This window comes from Haliotis rubra, unplaced genomic scaffold (genome assembly GCF_003918875.1).
Source record: "Haliotis rubra isolate DU_JTF1 unplaced genomic scaffold, ASM391887v1 Scf545, whole genome shotgun sequence".
Taxonomy (NCBI): domain Eukaryota; kingdom Metazoa; phylum Mollusca; class Gastropoda; order Lepetellida; family Haliotidae; genus Haliotis; species Haliotis rubra.
This window is the reverse complement of record NW_025767241.1, coordinates 27036-50714: the sequence shown is the minus strand read 5'-3', so window position 1 is coordinate 50714 and position 23679 is coordinate 27036. Positions and strand designations below refer to the sequence as shown.

The 23679-nt window shown below is 40.6% G+C and overlaps 1 protein-coding gene across 2 annotated transcripts in view; it reads right to left on the bottom strand.

The window, feature by feature from the left end:
• LOC124253578 (hemicentin-1-like) overlaps window positions 1-23679 on the bottom strand; it is a 151136-nt gene that overhangs the window by 124510 nt on the left and 2947 nt on the right. For both annotated transcript variants that reach the window (XM_046687378.1, XM_046687379.1), the window contains exons 2-3: window positions 7092-7349; window positions 6302-6559 (exon numbers count right to left, since the gene is read on the bottom strand). The gene's annotated coding sequence lies outside the window, so the exon portion shown is untranslated. The remainder of the gene's footprint in view (window positions 1-6301; window positions 6560-7091; window positions 7350-23679) is intronic.

The window sequence follows — 23679 nt, the reverse complement described above, 5'->3', positions numbered from 1 at the left end:
ATATGTAGTCGAAACTTCATACACACAAATTTACTCCATGAAACTCTATAGTAGTCAGTGTGGTTTTCGATCTTAAGTCCATCATCAGTTGTTCCGAAGAACTTATGGTTGTTCTTCAAGTCAACTCCGTAGAAAGTATAATGTCACTGGTGCATTATCAGTTTGACCTCCATGATGTTTGGTGCAATAGATGGTTGAGTGAGTACACGAGTAAGATTATATGTCACTTCTGCCAACATCACATCGGATGATGATAAAACCCAGGTAGCATTGATATGTTGGTCCATAGTTAGCCCATAATCACCGGTTTGGTTGGCCCATAGTTGGCCATAATCACCGGTTTGGTTGGCCCATGGTTGTCAAACTGACGATGGGCCCACTAGGATATGCTCATCGGCTCCACAGTGGCCCATTATGTTGGCTCATTGTTGGGCCAACGAATTAAAATTCACACAAAACCATGGCCCATAGTTGGCCCAATGTAGTGATTTAGTTGGCCTTATGTTGGCACCACCGTGTTACAACATTCAGCTCTTTCTTGACCTTTGTACTAAACCATGGCCCATACTTGGCCCAACGATGTGATTTAGTTGGCCTTATGTTGGCACAACTGTATTTCAACATTTAGTTCTTTCCTGACCTCAGCAATTAGAAACATATATAAACAACACAACAAGTTAATCAAGTGAACTATTTAAATCTTTTTTTCATTGTTATTTGAACATTATTGTATTTCTTGACAGTATTCTTGTCTCAGGTCTTTTGGCTGTCGCCGCTGACAGGTTTTTCGAACTGCTCCTGAAAAACACCCCCAAAATTTCATGAAACTGTCAGATGTAATAATTTTAGACATGAGAACTATCGTAAAAGGACATAGTATTTGACCTTATGTTTTATTTGAAACATACAACTTAACGATTGAAAACTTCTTGTTTATTGCACAGAGTGACGTTTGGATGTAGATTCTTACACTGCTATCAAGCTAAAACCAAATGATGAGAAGTATATATGCGTAGTATGTTTTGACAATTAGCAGATTGACATTAACATGAACATGTAATTGAATAACAACTGGTACATTATTGGGAGAGGCCAGATGAGGACTAAGAACAATAAAAGGAATGGTGATGAAGCCAATAAACAAGGGGGGATTCAGTTGTAACAACAAGCTGATAGGGTGCTTTGATAGAGTCTATAGTTTGATTAATTCTTCATTGATCTGTTGTTTTCATGTGACTGCAAAATTTGGTTTTGTTGCAATTATTAGATTTTGTGTTAGTGAGCAATTCATTGGTCTCAAATGAAATCAAACAGACTATGAGTTGGTGGGTTACTGGTTGAGGCTTGTGAAGACATGTTGTAGGTGGTTCCGCTCATGTTCTAGGTCATGGCTGCTGGAGCAAATGTTCTTAGCGTGGTTGATCAGGGATGAGATGACGCCAAACTTAGTTTTAGGGGGCTGGTTTGACAAATTCGAAATCTTATCCACCAAGAATCAGGACTTCACAAATAGAAAACTTTTGGAAGCCATCAAAATCAGCCGCCACAAACCTTAGATCAATACTGACTGACCGACTGAGTTTGGTTTTATGCCGCTTTTAGCAATATTCCAGCAACATCACGGCGGGAGACACCAGAAATGGGCTTCACACATTGCACCTATGTGGGGATTCGAACCCGGGTCTTCAGCGTGACGATTTGATCAATAGAAACCAAGGATACTATATACCATTGGGATATGAAGAACTAATCAAACTATAGACTCTATCAAATCACCCTATCAGGTTATTACAACCTAACACACCACCCCCTTCCCTTCCTTGTTAATTGGTTTCATCACTAGATCAATTTGTTGTTCTTAGTCCCCAACTGTCCGCTCCCAATTACGTTTATTTGAAAAAACATTCTATGTACATGTATATATACTTCTCATCATTTGGTTGTAGTCACTTTTAGCTTGAAAACGGTGTAAGAATCTACATCAAAATGTCGCTGTATACAATAAACAAGAAGTTTTTTCATTTTTGACTCACCAACTTCTAGAATGCTGTTCAAACAATGTTTTATTTGGATATGACGTGTAACTACTATAACTGTGACACATATATCTGATATGATGATTTTAAGCAATTATTGGTTGTAAAGATGAATAATAGAGAGAGTTGTGTATGGAAACGGGAGTGTAACTGACAAACACATGATGTTAATAATAGGGGTGTTGCGATACGCGAATGTATCGATGCATCAATACATTTTTACTGACGATACGATACGCGATACATGCTTGCGTGTATCGATTCCTATTTTAAAACTTTATCGATTCAAATTTTTATGCTATATCCATCTCCGTCAAAGTCTTGATAGTAAAATTAAACCAGACCGCTCCAATAAATAGATGTAGCTAGCTTTACTTAAAAAATAGGTTGGAAACTAACAGCTTTTGTGATTGGCTAGACTATTTTGATGGACCAATCAGCGAGCGCGTACGTTGCCCGTAAGGCAATGCTATGAAAAGGCGCGATAATTATGTATCGCAATACGTATCGTATCGTGACCTTAAAATCGTGATGCGTATCGTATCGTGGGATTGGTGTATCATGACACCCCTAGTTAATAAAGTAGACACAATTAATTTAAATAATTTAAAATTAAATGAGATTGATCAAAGTGGATAAAACAGGCTACCTAAAGAAAAGAGTCAATTAAATCTTTTATCTACTCAATCAATTGCCCTTCAATACAGTATGTGTCAGTTTCTTTAGCCTAAATGATGATTTAAACCAATTATTTCACAATATATTCGCAATTAAGTATCACAGAAATAACAATGCATATTTACCAGTTGAAGGCCTCCAGAAATGTAGTGTCGTCTGCTCTTTGAATATCAGGTAAAGCTATCAATGATGACAAGTTTGGTATTCAATTTGGAGAAAACAATGCTGTAAAATTCACTGCATCATAGTTGAAAGACAGGGAAATGGATTCTTTATTTTTGTCTGTGTAATTATTTCAACTTTCATCAAAATCTTTATAAGAAAACATGGCAAAAATGGCTGTGTGCTCACTCTTTTATACACAATGTTGGGCCAACGGTGGCCCAACTTTGTGAAATAGATGTAAGATCAGGGAAAATAGGCAGAGTTTTTCAAATGTTGGCCCACTGTTGGACCAACGTGTCAAAAGCCACCGTTAATTTTAAGTCATTAAGATAACGTTGGGCCAATGTTGTCAAACTGTTGGCCAACCAACCAACTATATACCAACATTGGCCCAACACACCTTTGCTATCTAGTCATACACTTTTGACTAGAAGTGAGTTGAAGCAGACGTTAGAATGTCGAGTAACTCTTGCTACTGTCGAAGAGTTCTCTCTTGAGACAGTGCTAGTGGTATGCTGCGTTGACTCTTGACACATCTGTCAAGGCGAACAAATTTCTACCCTATACTAAAGTTGAATACAGCTAGATGAACTGCAGTCGTTAAGCTGGAAACAACTCTTACTTCTTGACGTTGATCTAGAGTAGTTCATAGAGTTGATATGTGCACTGCAGGGAAGGTTTGCCAAACTGGTTTGGTGGACAAGCATGGGAATTCTATGATCAGTGTCTTGTAAACCAGGCTGAGCATGGATACAACAAAAAGGTCTCCCTAGAGAGTCCAATCGCGAGCATATAGACCAATTCTTCCGCCAACTGGAGTGTCTATGATCTGGACGACTTGGGGTGGAAGATCCCAGCCGGGCGAACGCGTGTGATAGTCACTACTTCCCGGATCCCGCTTTACGAGCTGTGTTTGAGCTGTGAACGCTCTTGGTGAAGGTTGTTTCCTTGTTCAGAACTGATGTATGCATGTTTATTAGGCATCGCATGCGTAAACGATGAGGCTACCACTTCAGTGGTCAACAGAGAGAGGTTGACGGCGAGGTTGATGGTACAATGAATTAATATATCTATGTGTGCTAGCACTCGGTCTTCAATAAGGAAGGGAATTATTGCGTTTTGGGCAGAGCGTGAAGATGTCTTTATCCACTGCAGGGAATGTGACCAGGTTGGAGAATCCATGTCTATGAGCTGCGGATAAACAGTGGAAAACCCTTCTCTGACCCTTATAGATTCTTGAACTCCTCATCTAGAAAGAGTGTCATTTGAGTAATGGAATGATGTGGTTGTAGAGTAATAGTTGTTAGATCCCTGTTCTTGATACAAAATGTGTTCAACAGGACCTCTGAAGACTTGCTATTAGATAGCTTCAAGTTGTCTACAATGCATGCCAATATGTAAGACAGATCAACGTAGTCTATGGTCTTTCCATAGTAGAAAATTATTCAGTGTAGGAGGGAGAAGGAGAGGCAAAAGTTCACCGAACTGAAGTAGGAACTGTAAGAGAGGTCGGAGGTATGATATGAGGCGGCAGATCCGAGGTCTCTTCAGCATGCCGGACTGGTCGTGGTTCAATCTGCTGGATCTGCTCCCAAGCAGTGAATGTAGGATCCCAAGACACAGGAATAGTTGGTGGTACCGTAAAACTTGCAGTATCCTTGAATGTAGATCGGGTTCTGATATCTGCAGCAGAAGTCAGCCCTGACATGGAATAATTCTGAACTGAATCGATTCACCGAACTGAATCAGTTCGACGGATCTGGGTAGATGGATTGATTCTCCTAACTGGAACGATTCACTGAACTGGATGATGAGTGAGGATGAGGCATAGAAGGCTTCGAACTGGAGCGAGTCACCGAACCGGATCAATTTGCTGAAGAAGTCTGTAGCAGCATGGTGTCTTGGGAAGGTTCGCCAGACTGTGTAGATTCACCGAAATGGATAGATTCTCCTTACTGGAACGATTGACTGAAATGGATCATATTGCTGATGATATGTGAGTCGCCGAACTGGGCTTGTTTGCCGAACAAGAAAAGATCACCAAACTGGTTCGTCTATGGTAGTCACAGTGGTTCATGACAATGAACCAAATGTAGGGTTATGGATGAGGCATAGAAGGAATCTTCCGCATTCGGAGAATGGTCTGAGAGTTGGGATTTGCCGAATCAAAGTTGTACGGTCTGGTGGAGTCAAGCTGACCCATTCTCTCCACCTGAGGCTGATCATGGGGTCCGTCGTTGATTGGGAAATACGGGATCCCGATAAGCGTTTCCACAAGTCCTGCATACCCGGTGATAAAATCGGCGTGTCTGAATGATCAGACGGCGTATGTGGCCTCTAAGGAGAGTGTTGTATGACAACAGCTTTAGAGACCACCGGATGGTTAGGGGTGAATAAGCATCGCAAATTCTCGCTGAGGGTAAGAATCAGGTGAAGCCTCAAAGAAATCTTCCTGGTTGGTGGTAGGCATAATTGATCGTTAGTCACTAGACATGTTCCTCTGTTAGTCTCACAGAATCTCTATCTAAAAGATGCTGTACTAACTTCACAGTAGGCCACAAACATGTCGTCTGACAAGCCCTTGCACAAGTCACATCTCAACAAAGTCCAATGCAGTCTATACACGACCAGTGGGGTCCGATGAAGAAAAGATTTTCTAGCATTGAGAACAAAACTTTCTTCTCCTTCAAGTAGAGTCTTCTTTACCCAAGGTAGACTATTTAAATTTTAAAAAGTGTTCCCTTCACAGAGGCGTGCTGCATGCTTCACAGAGGCTGAGGCTGACCATGAATGAGAGCAGTGGGGAGTGTTTGGGCGATTGGTACAAGAGAGGCTGAAAACTGTTTGCAGTTTGTTTCCACTCAGCTGTCGAACTATGAGAGTACACTGCGTGAGATAGGACATTTTAAAAATATTGAAAGAACAAATCATCTGACAGCTAAACTTGATGGGAGAAGTTCTGTTTGATTTGTCCGTCTGTATACAAGACTAGTTATTGAGCAATCAAAGCATTAACATGGAATTGTGATTTGAAACTTTGTATTTCTATGTCAGTTACACACCAATATATGAGAAATAAATGCAACAAATCTCCAAATAGCAAAAGGCACAAGTTTGGGATCTGTCTGATATATCGGTCATTGATTTGTTGAAAAACTTTGAATGTTTTTTTTACGTTATGCTCTGGAATCAAAATGATTACGGACGGATGGATGAACAGACAGACAGAGGAGGCGCACTAAAAACAGAAAATACAATTCCCAACCATGCTGTTAGCTTAAAAGTAAAAGAGTCACCAGTTTGGTCACAAAAGGGGTCCATTTGGGTGAGAAAGTTTTGCTGTTTTTGGGAAACATAACACAGAGAGTTGCCACAACTTGATGTGTTTTAAGGAATCATGGTAGCATGAATGACATACTCACACTGCACATTGATGTTGACCTGAGCTGTGTCTGACAGTCCTGCAGTGTTGGAGGCAGTACAGATGTACACTCCTCCCTGAGTCCTGGTGACAGGTCTGTCAAGTACAGTCCCATCCTTGCTGTAACCACCTGGACCTGTCCACCTGTAGCTTGTTGTTGAAGGGTTGCCTGGTGTGATGTTACTGCTACAGTCGATGTTGGGACTGGTGTTCTCTGTCACATCCTTGTTGCTGGGGACGGAGGTGATCACTGGGGCGTCTGTTTGAAAGAAATGGTGAAAGGAACACATGATGTTGACTCCTTTAAATTATGGACAATACTGCTGATATTTTTTTATCACATCTTGACGACTGTTTCAGTATGTCTCAAATGTAAGTGATTGATTACATCATTGGCAGTATTTCAGACATATTGCAGCAATATCATTTATAAATTCTTTATTTCAATTAGGCTGATCATGACGAAATATAAATATGTAAATAAGTGAAATATAGTCACCAGTTAACTGCACAGGTCAATTCACAGAGCATGTTCATTAGGTATTTCCATATCTTCTGTCTGTGGATGGGTATTTTAATGTCTATTTCCATATCTATATACAAAACCCAATCTTTAAATAATAAAACCATGTTGGCAGTTTTTAAGGATATTGTAAAGACAGTTTGTACAACATTTTGTTTTAATGAAGCTGATGGTGACCACATGTGCCAATGTACATTATTAAAAACTGATCACGCGTTCATGCAAAGGGTGTATTTGATAATAATGGTAGCCTGACTGACATACTTACACAGCACATTGATGTTGACCTGAGCTGTGTCTGACAGTCCTGCAGTGTTGGAGGCAGTACAGATGTACACTCCTCCCTGAGTCCTGGTGACAGGTCTGTCAAGTACAGCCCCAGCCTTGCTGTAACCACCTGGACCTGTCCACCTGTAGCTTGTTGTTGAAGGGTTGCCTGGTGTGATGTTACTGCTACAGTCGATGTTGGGACTGGTGTTCTCTGTCACATCCTTGTTGTTGGGGACGGAGGTGATCACTGGGGCATCTAATGATGACATATAAAAATAGAATGCAATTGACCAAACCTTTTCTAACCCTTCTTGTGAAATGGTACATCCTCAAGGTAAGTCCTTGAACATATTTTATCATTTCCTTCTCAAATGAAAGTGAACATTTCTGCAACAGTCTTTCAAAAACATAAAAACACTTTTCATCTCAGCTCACAGTTATTCCATACTAGTCAACATACAGAAAAAATACTAAATTGCAATTTTTTTTAACATTACTCTACAAACAGAAGAAAGATTATATTATTTCGTATGTGATAATGCTAAGCTAGCAAACTGGGGGATGAAAGGACAGACAATTGCTTTAAAGAATTTGAGAAGAGGATGCCAGTGTTAAGGCTCTGTAGATCTTCCTCTCTTCCTCTGATATGATGATTTCTACTGCCTCCTTGCATCTGTCACTGAACAGCAGGTTGGATAAAGCCTGTGAATATTCCCTGTTCCGGGTTCCTTATGTCAACTGAGCCAACATTTTAGCTACTTTTGACTGAGAGTCAAATACTGTCTTGGTCACGATGTCCAAATATCCATGAATCATCTGGATTGTCTCCCCTGCTATCTATGTATTTGTTGTACTCTCTCATCCAAGTCCTGGGTGCCATTTCACGAAAGCCTCTTAGCGCTACGACGTCCTAGCCGGTATGACTTACTTTAGGATGTCTTAGCATAATGACTTACGACTGTTCCATGAAGATATCGTAAGCCCGTCGTAAACACCTCTTAAAATATGGGTGTATTTACGATGTACGATGTCCTAACCAGCCTGGTTCCCTGGGTTCGTTACGCCTACGCTACGCTCCGACACTGACCCAGGCAACCACTGCCGAATGGAGGCCTTCGCTGCAGGGAGACGCGCCGTGCATTTACTATAGGAAAATCCGAGAACGGGTGGTTAGAATTTTTTCATAGCATTTTCATCGATACTATGGGAAAATATACGTCACCAGAACAACGGCCATCGTTACTTTCAGTGTACAAACACGTTATTTAAGCAGTTTCGAGACATGAAAATCGTCGTTACATTGGCGATATGTAAACAATGACACACACCCTATTTTCATCACTGACATGTGCTTTGATATTTCGTGTCAGCTCGCTATTGCCACGAAATTGTACAAATAAAACTTGAATCTGAACGACCACATTGATTGAATATAGTTAGCATCTTTATTTTAGCAAATGTGATCACGTGTAATTCGATGATTTGGCCCCGATTTCTCCTGTTTTGTGTGTTGGAAATAAACTGAACGCCCAGTAATAGTAACCAGAAAATGGTTGTTACCACATATAATTGTAATCGAACCAGAAATGGAAGTGCACCTGTTTAAATTTTATCAGCGAAGAGCCAAACGCTAAATATGATATCAATAAAAGCTTATATGGTAAGTATGGTTAATTACAAACCTGTTGAAGTTTAATGACAGTATGTTACACCTCACGATTCCATCATCAGTTTGTAAATCTGATGATTTTAATAGTAAATAACAATATCCATCTGCTCCGGCAAGACTTGTAACTCTCCTGTGTGGAGATACGGAAGATTGTAATATCAGAGTTGTTCCCCCTCGAAAGGGTAGACGACAAGGAAAACATATTATGGACGCTTCGATCCCTAAAAAGAGGAAACAAAATTTCTCCACTGCGGACATACATATATCGTGTCTGGCGTGGAGAGTAATTTTGAAACGTTATACTCAAGCCTCACAAATATGGCCACCAACAATGTAAAGAAGAAGATCTGGAAAGATATCACCACGAAGTAGGTTCAATTGTTCAAACGACATGTTACATGAAACTCCTATAAAATCTAAATCTAGACTCTTTTTAACTATTTTTTTCACACAAAAAGAATGAGAGACATTCCATAACACGTTTGAACTTACTTAAATTTATACGAATTGCCAGACTTATTTCATCCTGAAATAATACGGATAATGAAACGAACTGAATTTGTGGGGAAATGGTTTATTGCTAGTGATGTTTAATGACATGCGCATCAACTATGTTCTACAATGTAAGAATAATACAATTATACCAAATTAATTCATTGGTTTAATGATTTTTTTTTTCATTTTCTCATGACACCATAATCCACTCCTTTTCACAGCTGAACCCAAACATTATTATCTAACAATCTTCCCAGACTAAGATAATGACTGTAAATTCAAGTGTCGGGCTCATAATTTGGAGAGAGTGAAGCATGGGAGTACAGTGGCACCGCTTTCCCGCCAAAACGGCCAAACAGATAACTCTTGGTGAGTGGTGATTTTACGTCTCTTTTTTATTGAAGGGAGCTTCAATAGGAGATACAAGTGTTCCACTAACGTTCGCAAGAGGAAGGAGACAAGCAATAAGCATGAGTCAGGATAAGGAAAAATATGTAATTTAATCAAGTTCTAAATGTATTTCAAAGTTATTGTATGAAATGTTGACAGTGTTTCTTTATAACACCACCAATGACAATTTTTCTTTACTTTGACAGTCTTCAGCATGATTCCCTCTATTGCTGATGAAGCTGAAGAAACAACATTTCTCTTTTGTAAATAATGATGCAAACTCATTTCTTTGTTTTGAAGATGCAAAAGTATTTTTTTTCATTTTAAAGTTTAACTGAATAAAATTGATATTTTATACTTATCCTGACTCATGCTTATTTGCTTGTCTCCTTCCTCTTGCGAACTGTAGTGGAACACTTGTATCTCCTATTGAAGCTCCCTTCAATAAAAAACAGACGTAAAATCACTCCTGCCAAGAGTTATCCTCCCAGCTGTTTAGGCGGGAAACTGTGGCACCACCGTCCCCACGTGCCTCACTCTCTCCTGATTATGAGCCCGACACTTGAATTTACAGGGAAATCCAAAGTGTCTAGTGGGGAGGATGGGTGGGATTACCGCATGAGTCAGGATAAGTATAAAATATCAATTTTATTCAGAAAATTACATATTTTTCCTTATCCTGACTCATGCTTATTTGCTTGTAGAATCCGACGGATAAGGCGGCGGACAAGCTACTTTGGATTTCATGTAGTGATTTACGTCTCTATACCCCCCTTCGAGTTGGCAGTGTAATTACTGCAAATCTCTGCTGCTGTTGCGACCCTGTCCTTCCAGCTGCCTTTATATGGGGGGACCACAATAGTTAACTTTGGGTCCTTCTTCTGTTAACATTTTATGTGGATTTTGCGACTCCATTTCTTGATGCAAGCACCAAATGGAGAATTGACCCATTCTTGTACAAGTATCCTTACAAGTACAGGGTTATATCACTTATGCTAGTCGTTAGACGTGCATTGCAACTTAAGCAGAACTCTGCTGAGTGTAAGCTTTGTAAGTCATGTGATAAAAGGGCGAGACTCCGTCTCAGCGCCTTTGTGGGACTGTGAATTGTAGTGCTACAATAAGAGGGCCGAAATGGTGAATGTCAGAGCCGTCCTCAGTGGCGAAGTCCCTCAGGTAGTGGTTGGTAAATACCATGTCCCATTTCCAAAACAGACCTCTATTATCGACCTGATAGAGCGATTCCCAAGTAGAGCGAGCGTTGACGCCAGAGCTCTAACTTCATGAGGGTTGGAGGCTCTTGGAGGATCCAATCCTGCTGCTTTGTAGGCCCGTAGTATGACAGTTCTGATCCAGCTTGATATCTTAGTGCGGAAGACCTCTGTCTGTGTCGCTGTCGATATCGTGACGAAAGGACACTTGAAGTACCGTCACCTGGACCTTGATCTTGTCGGAAGACTTTAATGCTCTCACTGGGTACAAGGATAAGACCTGCGTATCCTGTGGTCCAAGGACTGATGATAGTGTTGGGATGTGGCACTGTCTGTCTGGAAGACCTGGCAATAAATTCTTTGCTATGAAGTCCCATCTCAGTCCCATATGCACGATGTTATGATTATCATCAAATCGTGTTATCTCGAAATTCAGATCATGTATTTCCGACATCCTTGCTGCTGTTACTAAGGTTATCAGGAACAGCATCTTCTGCGTCAAGAACTCGAATGATGTTCTCTGTAATGGGTCGTAGATCTTACTAGTGAGATGTCGTAGAATTACATTGAGGTACCACGCCGGAGCTTAAAATCTCTGATGTTGGTCCTCCAATTAAAAGGGCGTAGTAAGGCAGTACCAGTAACTCTGGTACTTTTGTCAGTTGCACTCGTCCTCATGGCGATAACTGAACTCGATGCCGGTAGGTATGTTGAGGGTGTTGACCCTTTTAACCGCTTCCTTTATCTCGGTGATAAAGGTAGTCCGTCACTTTGAGGATGTGTCACTATCATGGCTGTGAAGTCGATCCTCGAAACGTATCATTTGTCTCGAAGCGTCACCACTTGTCGTCAGACAAGTTGCGTGAAGATTTGCGTAAAGCTAGTGTGACTGCTTTCGCTGCACTGGCGAAATACCCTCTCTTGTTCAAGCATGCCTTGATACAATCCACACGTGTAGCCGGAACACCTCTGGGTTGCCGTACGCCTACTTCGTGTGAGGATGTATTAGTAAATTCGTCCGCTCTGGTAGTTGCAGTTGAGGCAGTCCTAGGTCTTGTATGAGAATAGGATGGCCAAAAGGCGTGCCCCAAATAGCTGTGGGTCTCTCGTCTGACTGATTTCTGCAATACCCTTGGTATTAGAGCTGGTGGAGAAAACACGTAAGCGTTTAGTCCTAGCCCGGAGATGCTTCGCATGTTCGTTGCCCATATCCGTGGATCTGGTAATGGTGAGACGAATGTTATCAGTTGACCCTTGTGGCGAAGAGGTCTATTAAAGGTTCAACCATCTCTTATATGATCTGCTTGAAGATCTCTGAATGTAGCATCCAGTCTGTTAAGAATGGCTGCGTTGGACAGGATAGTGTATCTGCTATCACATTCTTGGTTCTTGGAATGTGGCATACTCTGCTATGATCAACCGAAAGCAGAGGTCCAGAAGGTTCGCCAACTTTGTTGATCCTTCTGTGGATGTACACCGTCACTGTTGAGGTGACTGTGTGTACCGTCAGATGAGCATTTTACAAAAATGCTGATCCGGTGGAGTATGGCGTTTATCACTGCTTTCATTTCCAGCTTATGGAAGTGCAGATCGTCTCTGCTATGGTCCATATCCCAGCTGACACATTGTTGTCAAGGTGTGCTCCTACTCTGGGAGAGATGCGTCCACACAGAGATGCGTCTTGTACTGCGACTCCGCTAAATAGGTGTGTCTATCACGGAGTTCACCATATTTAGATATGGATTATAATCTGTCCGAATCATCCAGTTGTACATTGACGAAGACCAGTAGTGGGCATAGTTGTAAATTCTCTCTGCATGTCATATCTTGTGCTGACGTGCGAAGAACCAACAGATTCCGCCACTTCGTAGTAATAACGGAGAGAGTAGTGCTTGAGATACAAGGACTTGTATCTATATCCTACGACCTTGAAACCCTTACCGTGTCTGTAAGGAAATGAAGCGATGGCCGACTCTGACTGCCATCGTTGAGAAGTCTATGTAAAAGTCATCTGGCTGCCGCCCCCTAATTCCCGCCAACGTATGTTGTTGCAATTCGTATAAAGAACAGTCTTCAATGATGACAGGTGTAGGGGAGGTCTCTAACCCCATGAAGGCAGCCAAATCACGAAGGTCCCGTATAACTGGACTGTAATGGAGGCGTTGCTCGCTCGCTGACATGTTGTTGTCACTTGTAACCCATTTCTTGACCTGTGAACTACGTCCGACCTCTGCGCAGGGCGTTGTCCCTCGTGGTCCAATCAAAATAAAGCATTTTGATTCCTTTGGCTAGCCGCGCTGTGACGTCACCGGTGTAGCAGGAAAAAGGTCCTTGTAGAATCTAGTGCCGCCGTTGATATGTGATCAATTGTCGGTCTTGTCCGTAGCTTTCCGAAGTTACACGGTGACCACGTGTATCGAGGGTTGAAAATGTAAAATATTCGGTGGGAAATATTTCACCGCGTATATCAATGCTGGGTAGGGTGTTTTCCTGGCTGCTGTGACTCTTACTTTCGTCTTGAAGATAATGCCGTCGTCCTTATACATAGGATCAATTGAACTTTGCACGTTGTCAGCTTGTAGACTGCATACATCAATGAAGCATCGTAAATGTAGAATTAATGCTGAACTTGTTGTAAATTTACTCAGGGAATCGTTGACGAGTATGTATTTTCCTAGCTGTAGCAAGGCTGTTGTTGAACTCCGCCACTGAGAATATCTGCAGATCTGTACGAAAGTGAAGATCTCTATATGGCCATGAGTCTTCTAATGTAGATATATCAATCTATGTGAATCCCGTCCTGGATTCTGTCTGAAGATCCGAGCCAGTGATGAATTCTGACAAGAGTACCTCTCTTGTACTGTATTACCTGTCTTCAGTCTGTGTACCGACGAAGATGCTACTTCGTGTCCTAGTTGAATAACCTTGAAGATCTGCGTAGCGATCTGCGTGGTGGTCGGCTTGGTGTGACTGTATGGCGCCTTGCATGTAGATAATCGTCTCGTAGTCCGGGATTGCCTACCTGGCAATATATACCGAAATGGTGATTCCCGTAATGATCTGCGAAGCGTCGTTGATGCCCTTGATGTAGGTAGTCGGCCTGAAGATCCTTTATTAGGCTCTTCATCTGTTGACAGTCTATGAAGATAGCGTCGTCCTTCGCGCAAGTTGTAAACGATAAGTAGCGTTCTGTTAAGAAGTTAAGTACTGCGACGTCTCTGCCTTGTGGATGGCCTGGGCGAATGCGCAGCCTCGGTGATGACATGTAGCGTTCTGTTGAGAATCTAAGTACTGTGGCGACTCTGCGTTGTAGACGGCATGTGGTGTTCAGTTGAGAGACGAAGTACTGCAAAGTCTCTTCTTCGCTGGAGACCTGCATGACAACCTTCATGGAGACCTTCGCGTACACCTGAGCGGAGACCTGTGTGGGGATCTGCGTGGAGATCGGCAAGGAGATTGATGTGGTGAATAGCCCGGCGAACTGTGCCTGTAGGGTGACCTGTGGGTTCGGGAAGGTCCTGGTGAATCCCTCGACGATCTATGGGACGAAGATATCTTATATACTGTAGCTGACATCCTTCGCGCACTTGGGGAGTGGCGACTGGTCCTTCACGAAGGCCTTCGCGAAGGCTGGCCCGAGTCAACGCTTCCGTGAACGTTGATCATCCGAGTCCGTAACAGGTGAAGATCGTGTAGCCCTTCGCGAAGGTCTTCGCGAATGCTGATCGTCCGGGTCCTCCACAGGGGTAGGCTGGGTCTATCTTCACGGAGGTTGGTCCGTTGAAGTTCCGACGTCCTTCGTGAAGGCCTTCGTGATGTTGGTAGAAGTCTCGTTGATGGCAGGTCTCTCAGAGACGACGTCTGCGTTGGAACCTTCGCGAAGGCTCGGGACCTCGTTGTGGGCTGTGACTTCTTCTCCAGGCCGTAACGCTGCTCCATCATCTCCTGCATAAAGTCCCCCGGGTTGAAGGTCTGCGGTGGTAGTAGCGCTGCCCTTTCTGCGGTGATAGCGACGTGGCCCATAGGACGCTCATCTGTTGTCATCGTAGATACCTTGGGTACCGTGGAGATCTGCGCTGAAGTCACCGTAGCTGAGACTGGTCGTTACTTGTGATGAACCTCTGGGAAGATGATCGGTTGATCATCGGAGAGTCCCTGTACCGTCAACGGAGCAATCTCGGCAGAGAAAGTCCTTGTAGTCTGCGCAGACGTCCCCGTAGAGTTGGTCGTCATCTGAGGGGTGTGTAGCCTTCTCTGGGTAGAGGATGGCGTCTATTCATCGTCTGCGATGATTGTAGAGCTGCCCTCTCTGCGTTGATAGCGATATGGTCCAGGGATCGCTCATCTGTCGCCCTCTGACTGCGTGCTGTATCTCTGGGATGATCAGTAGCGGCTCATCATGAAGCCCTCTCACTGCCATCGGGATGATGTCTGTGAGGCTTCATTCTGCGTAGAGGATGGCGTCTTCTTCTACGTCTGCGTTGAGGGGTTGTCCGATGTAGAAGCCAACGTCTTCGAAGTAATGGCGGACAACATCCCACGCCCATCCTCCGAGGACACCTCCGGCAGGTCACTTGATGGTAGTAAGTCGTCTAACAGCAGTAGACAGCTCGTGAGGGACTCAGCCAGTTTATCCATGACTTGGAAAGTCACCTGGATAGTCGATAGTACGTCTAAGTACAGAGAAAAATTATTTATTAAATTGAATTTTAATTAAATGCTGATAAAGATTACAGCTATAGCTGGAAGTACATGTTGTTGTGCAGCTAGGGCACAATCAATGCGGGTCTGCAGCAGCGAACCTAAACCTACAACGAAAATAGGTTTTCATGAAATGTAAACAACTGAACAAACACGGACAATTCCGTGAATAAACAGTGCTAAATACGATTAAATATCAAACGATATTGTTGAAGGATACTAACTAAACCTCTATAAAAGTAAAATAGAGGAGAATAACTAATTAATTAAAGGATATAGTGCCGTATAGGAGACACAGGCGCTCTCACAACCTGCCCACAGGGCGAAGAAGGAGAGAGTGAGGCATGTGGGGACGGTGGCGCCACAGTTTCCCGCCTAAACAGCTGGGAGGATAACTCTTGGCAGGAGTGATTTTACGTCTGTTTTTTATTGAAGGGAACTTCAATAGGAGATACAAGTGTTCCACTAACGTTCGCAAGAGGAAGGAGACAAGCAAATAAGCATGAGTCTGGATAAGGAAAAATAATATCAAATAATTTTATATATGGTGTAAAGTTGTTTTGGACATAAAAGCATATATAAAAATAAACAGTTACATAACTATAATATCCAATGTTATCATCCAGTTAATGTTGTGTGTGAAAAATGCATACAGTCACAACTGATATGTTTTAGATTCTCAACAGGAAGTGTTCTTCACACCAGTAACTGCCACAGATACAGAAGGCAGTTGTGGAACTAGCACAGGTGTGACATCATTCCAGAAATTCAGATGATGAAATGCTACCATACTTTGCAATTTACAATGACACAGTTAAGCAATTCCACTGTTTTTGTGCTATACAATCTATGTGCATGCCATAAATACACTTGTAACATGTTATCAGTTATAGTTATTTAAAAAAATGCTATGCATTTCAGATAAGGACCAAGCTTGTGTGGTGGACACAATAGTCACTCCTGCTATTGAAAAAAGTATGTATTTAACAGTATTCAACTTTATTGATAAATATTTGTGCACACATAAAAAGGCAAGTTACTTTGTTAGTATCTCTAGCTAATAACAATAAAAAAATTCTTTCAAGGAAAACCTAAAGGGAAGCCTCCAGTAAAGAAAACATCAAATGAAGGTATGTTATTGCTTTGTTTACAGTATTGTAGTATCAGTACTGCAATTGTGATCCTAAATATTTCATTGGATGGTATTAATGACCATTCACACATCATTGATTATCACAAAAAATGTCTTAATCTTTCCAGAAGACATTCTGGGAGAAATCAAATCCCTTCAAGCACAGGAAGAAAGAAAGATGTATCTTTTGGAAGAAATTCTGTCTGTCCAGCGGGACATCCGGGACATCCAAAGACAGAGGCTGGATCTGGAACGAGAGAAATTTGAATATATAAAATCATTTGGAAATTCATTGTCTCCAATAATCAAATTTAATTAAAGGCACATGTTTACTTGTGCTGATAAAAGTTTTCATGTGTTTGTGTTCTTATTTAGATAAAACATATGTATGTAAAAATATATTTTCCATAAACACTAAAAATACTATAATGGAGTATTGACAAGTGTTTCTGTAAAGTGGTACAGGATTTTGAAAAAACATGCTACCTTGCCACTTCAGGTAGGACATGTGGATATTACATGGCTTGTGGAGTAGCGGTGGTCCGATTAATTGAAATAATCGCGGATTGGTCGCAGTGACTAGACAACCAAGCAGTCGAACATGTTTTCTCATCATAAACGAACACAAACAATTTTTGCACACTTGTATGCATCAACAATATTTTTCACAACATTGGTTTTGACTCCATGAAATTTATGTTCCTAATATCCTAATCATCCTTTAAATATCTTGCGCAGTTTGCATAAAAACCCCAAAAAACTACATGGTTTTTCTTTATTTTTTGTCTACATTAACAAATATAACAGGAACATTTGATAAATGATGCTAACCAATTATTTTCTATGATTGATTGGTTGTAATGGATCAAACATCAATTATGATATTTTAACCAATTCCCAAAACTATTGTGCAGAGAAGGATCACTTACTGGTTATGTGTGTTAAAACCTTGTGTTGATAAGAATTCTCCTGACTTTATATCCATCGGTGTTGTAGTTATCAGAATGAGTGTTGTCGATGGCTGGTCCACTAGTCTCACACAGAACATCTGGCTCAGGCAACCTCAGTAATATTGCCATATTGTGAAGTTGCATGCAGGCAGTAATAATTTTGATTCTCTTCTCGGGACTAAATAGCAGGCATCCAGTTGATTTGTGAAGACACCTATACAGATTTTTTTATAATTACATGTTTGTAATCACAGACAGTGATGAATCATGCATGTTTATAGCACAGTTATTAAGAATTTCAAGAAGTAATAACAAAGTGAAATAATGAAGTTGAAACGGTTATAATTACATATAATCACCAGTACAACTTCTTTAGATGAGAAGCTTCAATAACACCTTGAATAAAGACATAAGACTTCCTAATATTTAACTGAATCTAGATTTGCACAATCCAAATGCCCTCTCCACTGAGTTTCTTGTAGCAGTGTGGCAGCGGTTATATTTCTCCGCTTTTTCATTTTCTGGATTGCTGACTGAAGTCAGGAGGTAGGGTCTGCATGCATACCTATGGATAAAGTTTGAAATATTTAAATGTTAAGGGTAGAAATATGACATTTTTTGTTAATAAACAAGACAAAGGCTGACATGACATAACTTGAACAAAGATATACTTACCCTGAATCGCCAAGAAGCCAGATGCCATATTTCCCTTCCTGGAGACTGCATTTCAAATTGCAGTTATTAAATGCAGTCAGGCCGCGGTAATCCGGTCCTCGTTAACCCGAATCCACCGACTTCCAGACGCTACTCACCGGGCACCAAATCATCTCCCTATATATTGTATATAATTGACACCTCGTTAGTCCGATGATTCAGTTTCCGCCTCCGAACGCTGGTCAGTCGGAACGGATTGGACTAATTAAGTTGTAAACAGATGCGTTAATCCGAACGATTGAAGTTGACCACGCTGCTGTCACTGGTCCACCCAAAGTGACGCGTTGTTTGTTTAGCGACTTAGCGACTCATCCCTTTGATCCCTTTATCATAAGTGATAGGGAAATTTCGACGACCACGCTGTTTTGGGAAAGACTTCAATCCAGAAATATATGCTCGGTACCGAATTAAAATTATAAACTATTTTTCGCAATGTTATTGAAAACAACGATTCTCGGACACATGCTTCAGCAGCGGGTCCACAATAACATTGTCAAAGAGCAAAGTAACGATGTAAATTGAATAAACTAATGAATAAAATCCATAATTTACGTATTGGTAGCGATTTCTTGCTTAATATGTTCAAAATAGCATTATTTTACACAAAACTTTCGTCTAAATCTAAAAGTTTTCGTTTACGAGGACGGTATCCATTGCCGTAATATGATTGGCTGCCTTAGGTCACGACCCTTATAGCAGACTGTAGCGGAAAAAGCGTCATTCTACCATGACATCAGTAAACACCGGATTGTGATTGGTTAATTAAAGTCATTCAGAGGTATATAATCACTTTATACAGGTCTCTGTTTTCCGTGCGCAATCATACATTGTTTACGGTAATGCACTATTTTTGTCTGCCCACTAACATGGCGGACACCAAACAACCTACCGATGCATCGATAAATTACGGCGATTTTACTGTCGGAAATTACACATATGTCTTTAAAGATGGATTTAGCGATGACGGGCTCGACTCACTACTTGCGTAAATCACAGCAATAGGTGTTTATACATACAAAAGAACTTCGAAAGCATGGAAACAAATATTCAGTCAAACAAGATCAAAACATCGTCTGCTTTCGAATAAAAATTCAGCAAAACAAATATGTTTACGTTGATTCTATGTTATGTCAGAATAGATCCAGCAATAGACTGCTACATAATTTCCGTGTTAAATTTATTATCAGCTTTCGTCAACGATATCGCCACTGATCTTGATCCGGTAACGGAGGATGCATTAACATCGAACGCCGAAGAAATTTTAATGCCTTCCGTCCACATAAATAAACAGTTGGGTTATCAATTCAAACAAAATGATAATTTTGAAATTTGTACTGTTTCAAATTTAGCGGTAGTAAAACACAATTACAGTATCTGCAAACCGTTCTGTTTAGCTCAACATATTTTTTTTCTAAAAGTATAATATCATTGAAAATGTTATTTAGCTTAGTCATGATCCCTCTTATCCATTACACTGCTTGATCTAAAGTAGTCTATTAAAGTATAATTAATTACCTTACCGTGTTTATGCCAGAGGTACACCCTCATGTCCTGATCCATCCTTTCGGAAATATCACCACAAGTCTGTCTCTTTGTCAACAGACTCGCGAACATGCCAGCGAATCCGATTCAATTTGAATTCACTACACTTTGAAGCCACTAGGTCACAAAACACTTTCCAAAATGTAGAAAATAATATCCGTGAGAATCGAATTTGAGCACAAAGTACACACATGAGTGTGTAAGAGTCATCACAGCTGTTGCGCAGACATAGAGGTGCGTGAAATCGTCAAGTTGACAGGGCGCAAAATTCAACAGTATCTAAATTCGGTACAACCACGGACTCCTCGTTACAGCAAAAGCGCCTCCACTCTTAAATTTTGTACCAGTACCAGTAATTAGATATCAAAGACTATCTCAGTCATACAATCAGGTTAACCTTGCGCAAACTGTCAGAGGCTCTCCTGTCGCATCTTTCCAAATTTGCACGTAAATGTAAACAATGACTTCCGAGAAAAGGTCAAGGCCATGAGGTTGCTGCCATTATTCTGGTGGGGTAAGGGTCTACTGTGGAATTTTCAAATGTGAACCAAGCTTTTAAACTTATTTGATATATGTTTTCCAACTTATCAGTTAATGATTGGTGATTGATGCATTGAAAAACAAAACGTGATTTGTTATTACTGAATCTGGAGTTTGTTAGTCATTGACGGTTTGCCACCAATCACCCGTTTGGCGATGCCACTTGAGATTGGAATCGCGAAGGCGCTTCGCGTATTGACTTCGTAACCAAAGAAAGAGCTCCACCTGAAATTGTTCATAAAATTGTCATGGTAGAATGGAGATAAACCTACTGTGTTGGAAAATCAGAGGTATATAACGAAATTATAATAGCTCTAAATTGTTCATTTAAAACCTAACGCTTTCGCGTTGGTTTAAATGAAATTTAGAGCTATTATAATTTCGTTATATACCTCTGATTTTCCCACACAGTAGGTTTATCTCCTAATTAGGAACCAATTTTTATCCAATAAAATAGCTTCTTACAACTGTGAAAATACTCCCAGCAAGGGTTCAGTGATGTTGTTGATGTTCAGAGCTTTCGAACGATACCTGACATCAAACGATTCGCCTCCATGTTATTCATCTGACGCTCAAAACGGAGGTATTTTCCGTTGTTATGTCATGTTACCGAGCGGAAAGCCACAGATATCGGGAAATAGGGGACCATACATATTATTTAAGAAATCTTTTTCTGATGACATAAAAATGAAAATATAAAAGAAAAAGGCACGGGCATGTTATGACAATGGAAAAAAATCGCCATAGTTTTTGAATAACATTGTAAAAATAAACTTCATATTTATCAACAGTAGGATTAGATAACGTTTTACAAGCTTATAATTTCCTTCATAAACATAGGCTTCATCTATGACTTCAGAGTCTCGATAGTAAGGAAAGATATCAAGGGGAAGTAACTTGGTGCATATACTGTGGTTTCAGCAGTACGAACGTTTCACTATCCGAACGGTTTTTATTAAAAACCAAAGTGTTCGTATTAACGAGGTCTGACTGTATATGGGAATCATGTGTTGATCCAGGCCACTGGATGATGATGTTCGTGAATCTGCAATACATGGATAAAGTACTATGCTTTTTAAGAGATCAATCTTTATAAAACTATTTAACACAACTCCACATTTACCACATGGCACAATGGCACTGTGGCCTTACAGTTATATATACATCAAAACAAATAAATAAATATTTTTAATATAACCAAACAAATAAATAGATTTTATTTTTATAAAAAGCTGATCAATGGGACAAACAGGCCTATATTAGCGATTTGAAAATCAAATACGACACAATGACATTTATTATTTGCAAGCACCAGCAAGTCTAGATCGTTTGTTTACACTGCAAGGGTCAAGGACGTCAGGGATATTTACCGCAGTTGAGTGTCACACACAGCTTGCACATTGATGGCATGGAATCCTTCCTGCACACATATACTGCCTCATCCAATGGTGGCCGTTGAATCGGTATTAAAGTGCAATCTATGCAGCCAACAACTTTCGGAAAACCACAGATGTTGAAGAAATCCTCCGCAAGTTTTGCATGTTTGTCGGGTGATGGAAACCGGATCAGATCGTGCTAGTTGACAATTGTTTCCGTAGTGTTTTCCAACACGCCACTAACACTTGACTTGGCAATACCATGTATGTCTCCTAGTTCGCTGAGAAATCCCCCTTTAGAATAATATCTAAGTGTTGCTAACACCTGAACATGGGCAGGTAGGGCACATGAACGCTTGGTTGGCCGAGTGATGGCCTAGCTGACTCGATCAACCTGCTGAAGGATGTTATGTTGAGGAAAACGATACCTGGCAATCAGTTCTGTGTCGGTCAACGTGTCCAATATTTGGGTCCTATCTCTGAATATTCACTCTCATTTAATATTTCTCCTGTTCAAAATATCCTGGATTCTCAGTAGTGTCGCCATATTAAACGCTGACTTACGATGTCGTAAGCTAGGTACAAGTGCCCCTTACCTATCGTTTGCTAGGAGGTTGTTTATGATGTGGTGTAAAGTTAGTAGGTCTTTGTGGAACGATATAAAAGTTAAGAGCTGCTTTAAGACGTGGTTTCGGACGTCGTAGCGCTAAGAGGCTTTCGTGAAACGGCACCCTGGTTCTTCCTAAGTTGATAGCTTCGGTTATATTTATCTTGCTGGGTCTGTCTTGTGAAAGTGTTCAAATCTGATCTGCCAGCCCTCTGATGAGGTCATGACATGGCTTTGAAAACCTTTTTCATTACAAACTTCAGCTTAGTAGCCTCTGGTTTGATGGAAGAGCTTTGAAGGCCGCTAGAAAGAAAGACAACTAAAATCCTTACACATTAAAATTTTAATTCAAGCTGAACCTATGGACTAGGAAACAAGTTTCAAGAAAAAAAGGCTATCACGTTTAAGAGGGATGTATTTGCGAGAATTTCATACTATCTGTCTGTGATGGCATGGTCAGTCGTCGAAATAACTGGAAGACACTAATGGGACTAATGAAGACTGTGATGTAGGGCAGTCTTTGTGTGAGGCAGAGTTATGAAAGTAGTCCATTTGTGTGGGCGTGGCTTCATGTTACACATTCCCTTGGAATATTCATGTATTAACAAATTTTGCTTACCAGAATGCAGGAACTATAATCAACACACTGAATTAAAAATTATTGAATGCCTGCAACCATGCGAGTCACATTAACTGTTTAGTTTCCGTATTTCAACAATAGCTGACTGGCCTGCAACTACAAAGATGTGTAAGGTCTATATGGTCGTTTTCTGAAACTGATACATTACTTGATGTTACGTTTTCTGAAACTGATCACACACAACTGCCTCTTCATTGTACCTGAGAAACTGATGACTTGTTCCCCTAAAGGAAAGGTCAGTGGATCTTTCACCAAGAAATAACAAAGAGACTGTTTCATTTAAATTCCTACTAACAATCAGTTACAATCTAATCAAAATCAATAAAGAAAAATTTGAAAGCTTAAAATGTTTATGCTACCAAATCATTTCAATATATCCATGAAGAAATTTTCACTTCAGATACGTTCTCTGATTTTTCTTGTTCCAATGGTTATATTCATTACCAATAGCACAATGAACTTAAAAATGTCCTTTAATACATCAAGAAGAACATATTGACAAGAACTGTGTCATAGTGAGAGAATTCCTATGATCGTCTTCCATAAAAATTCCTGGAATGACTTGAAAAGGCCTTTAACAGAGAAAACCTTATCAAATGTCTTACTTTTTGTTTCTCAA